Below are 4,157 nucleotides of genomic sequence, written 5' to 3'. Positions count from 1 at the left end.
CACCATTGAAAAGTACCCCTTTCGGTTTATATACTGGCTGCCTTGATGCTCCGGTCACAAGATAGGGATATGGGTTCTGTCTATTGCCCCCCCACAGTTAGGGAATCCCATTGCAGCAAAGCCATCCGCTATGACCTGCACATTTCCCAGAGTCATTACCATTGATAGCAGGAGCTCAGTGATTGCGCTGGCTACTTGGATCACAGCAGCCTGCACAGTAGATTTGCCCATTCCAAATTGATTCCTGACTGACCGGTAACTGTCTGGCATTGCAAGCTTCCAGAGGGCTATCACCACTCACTTGTGAACTGAAAGGGCTGCTCTCATCTTGGTATTCTTGTACTTCAGGGCAGGGGAAAGCAAGTCACAAAGATCCATGAAAGTGCCCTTACGCATACAAAAGTTTCGCAGCCACTGGGAATCATCCCAGACCTACAACGCTATGTGGTCCCACCAGTCTGTGCTTGTTTCCTGGGTCCAGAATCAGCATTCCATGGCATGAACCTGCCCCATTGCCACCAGGATGGCCAAATTGCTGGGGCCTGTGCTTTGAGAGAAGTCTGTGTCCATGTCCTCATCACTCTCATTACCGCACTGCCATTGCTTCCTCGCCTGCTTTTGCAGGTTCTGGTTCTGCATATACTGCATGATAATATGCGAGGTGTTTACAATGCTCATAACTGAGTGGGCTTCATGCTTGCTGTGGTATGGCATCTGCAGGAGAGCAGAGTTGCAGGGGAAGCGGTGGTTGGATGACCAGTTTTGCAGACCTATTGCACCGTCTGCTGCCAGGACACAACAGCTGAGCGGGCTGCACGCTTGCCATGGTATGGCGAGACAAAAGCAGCCTAGCAGAGTTGTAGAAGCGGCAGGTGACGACGGTCATATAGAGGACCTGCGAGACCACCAGCAGAGCAGAGTGGCAGCAGTAGTTGTGGATGATGACAGTCATATAGAGGACCTGTGAGGTAGATTTCATAGCACCAGGAGAGCAGAGTGGCAATGGAAGCGGTTGTTCGATGCCAATGGTTAGCCATTCTACTGCACTGTCTGCTGAAAGCAGTATGGCACCTGCACAGAAAAAAGGCGTGAAATGATTGTCTGCTTTGCTTTCACGGAGGGAAGGGCGACTGATGACATGTATCCAAAACCACCTGCAACAATGTTTTTGCCCCATCAGGCATTGGGGGCTCAACCCAGAATTCCAGTGGGTGACGGAGACTGCGGGAACTGTGGGATAGCTACCCACAGTGCAATGCTCTGAAAGTCGATGCTAGACTTGGTACTTTGGACGCACTCCGCCGACTTAATGCACTTAGTGGGGACACACACAATCGACTGTATAAAGTTGCTTTCTAAAAAATAGACATCTATAAATTTGACCTAATTTCGCACTGTGGAACAGATTGTTTAGCATAAGTAGCTAGTACATATTACAAGTGACCATTCAAGGTAGAGTGGCCTGTTAACACCTCTGCAGTCTTAGGACAAAAAGAGGGGGTTAGTAGGTTACAGCCATGAATCCAGTGTCTCTGTTCAGTCCATGATTTTTGGTGTCGAGCAGAGTAATGAATTGAAGCTCCAGGCTTGTCTTTTGAAAGTGTTGTGTAGGTTTCCTTTGAGGATTAGGACTGATAAGTCAGATAAATGGTCCCTTACAGTATGTGCTAACTACTTATGCTAAACAATCTGTTCCAGCTTGCATTTTATTGTGACAGTGAATGTACCTTTCCCAGACTTGAAGAAGAGCTGTATGTGGCTTGAAAGCTTGTCTCTCTCACCCACAGAAGTTAGTCCAATAAAAGACATTACCCCACCCACCTTGTCTCTCTGTAATATTCTGGGACCGACATGGCTACAACTACACTGCATGAGCATATTAAAACTTTTAAAGTAGTCCCTCGTGCCCCCCTCTAATTAATTAATTAATTTCTGATGCCAAAGTCCATTTTCCCAGGTCATTTAAAAATGCCTGTTAATCAAAATATTTTATAATTTTTGGTATTATAAGAAGTGGGGAACTTAGCTTATAAAGCAATCAGAGCTTGATCAAAGACCGCTGTCAACCCTCCCTCTTGCACACATGCACATTGGAACTTCAGGGCAGTTTGCAAGATTTGATCAACAGTAGATCATCCAGTAATGATGGCCAGAGATTTGAAGAATCAAATTGCAATTTTACTACTGAAGCTCAGGAGAAGTATTCGTGTTCTGTTTCAGCTTTCCAGGTAAAACAACTTCTGATTTCGTATTTCAAGCACTGAATTGCCTAAATAATTCTGTGGCATCTGAGTTGCAAGAAGTTGGTTCATAACATCCTACCATTGTCAATGAGCATTTTTTTTTGCAACATGAATTTTTTAGAAGTCATTTTTATGCTACAGTACAGATTCCTACACAAAACAGTAGAAACAGCTTACTAGCCAGAAATGCTTAATGATTAGGGTGGTGCACAACTGAAGCATTACCAGTGAACTAGCTCACTTACTGATTTGTTGCCAGGTAGCGAGCCAATTAGCCGTGCTGGTTATTATTTACATTTCATGCTATATATCACTAAAATTGTGTTGTTGATTTATCATTTATATTGTTGTATTGTCAGCATAATTTATTCAGATCATGCTGAGAAACCTGGAGAATTACGTAATAAAGAGAATGGCATAGAATATGTCTGTATTCAGAAATATTTACTTGGTTTTTAATGAGAATGCAATATTAAGGTAAATCATGGATTACTTGGCTATTAAATTGTTTTGGAAGCAAACCTGTTAAAAAGTTTATTCCTTATATTTTCTGTAAGAAAGTGGTTTGCTTTATTTCTAATTTGATTTTTTTGTTAAATAAGTTGCTTTTATATTTGTTGGCTTAAGGACTAAACTCATACAAACCCAAATGACTAGTAGATTACAGCAAAGACAATGGAAATTAATATTTCCAGTGTTCATTATTTATAGAAGGCTTTTTCTTCTCTATTCTCTTGCTATGTATTATAACTGTATCTTCCTAATGGAAATCAGACTTAGTTCATTGTCTTTTTGGACTTAGACATTTTCTGTGGCCCATTCTGGAAGTACAATATATATGGTTAAACAAATAGGGGGGCAAACCTCTGAAATCTACAGGATGTAAATACTAACAATGTTTAAGGGCTCTCAAAACATGAATAAAATGGAATTACATATTACATATTACAAAATGGGATATGAACTTATTTTTGGTTTTTGTGGTTTTTAGAGTCAAAATGAAATTACTTTAAAGTGTGTTGATGCTACATACAAAGCATGCTCACTGTCTTCTGATGCAAGTTAAGTGATCTTGTACTGATTTATATACAAATATTCACACACAATGTCTAATCAAATTCTCTGAGGGGTGTGTGTGGGTGTGTGTGTGTGTGTTAGGGAGAGAGAACGAGAGAGCTTTTTCTCCACATCCCAAACGTTGACCCAGGAGATATTTTTTTCTACACAGGATATGCTCTGCTAACTAGCAAAGGACTATTGCATGTCTGTTTTATAAGTTTTGACTTTTTTGCTGGAGGGGTACAGAACTTTTCCAGCCCCATTGTATCTCCTGATATGATAGCCCATTGCCTAATAATCTCCCATCTTGCCTTACTGAAATCTTTTTGACTTTCTGGTAGACTAGAAATTTGTCCAGTGTTGTTCTTCTAGTCAATAAACCTTGCTTGGAAGTGTACTGGAAAAATCCTGGAAAAAATGTTCCTGGTTCAGAGACAATGCAATTTCTTTAGAAGTTTGTGAAAACTATCTTTCTCTAGCACCAAGAATTCAGTATTAAGTGAAAAAAGTGTGTTATTTTTCATGGATCTATCAAAAATACTTTTTTTGGGGGGAGGGGCTACTTTTGCCAATAGTGCTTATTTTTTCCCCACATTGCTCTGATATAAATGTAGAAACAAATAAAACATATTTCCTCTACTCTATCAAAATGTGGTGATCTTCTGAAAGCGACCTTTTATTTAAACAGCCCTATTGACTCCCACGCTTGAATTTCCTGCCAGCTTCATGACACGATTCTCAATTTTTGGAAGGCTTGCTCTTCATTGTGATCCTTGTGAGCACATTCAGACCAGAGATGGTGAATGAGCCTACCAGGCAAATAGCAATAAGCCTTCAGCAGCCATCTCACCAGTT

This window comes from Dermochelys coriacea, chromosome 12 (genome assembly GCF_009764565.3).
Source record: "Dermochelys coriacea isolate rDerCor1 chromosome 12, rDerCor1.pri.v4, whole genome shotgun sequence".
NCBI lineage: Eukaryota > Metazoa > Chordata > Testudines > Dermochelyidae > Dermochelys > Dermochelys coriacea.
The sequence above is the reverse complement of the archived record's forward strand: the minus strand, read 5'-3'. Positions refer to the sequence as shown.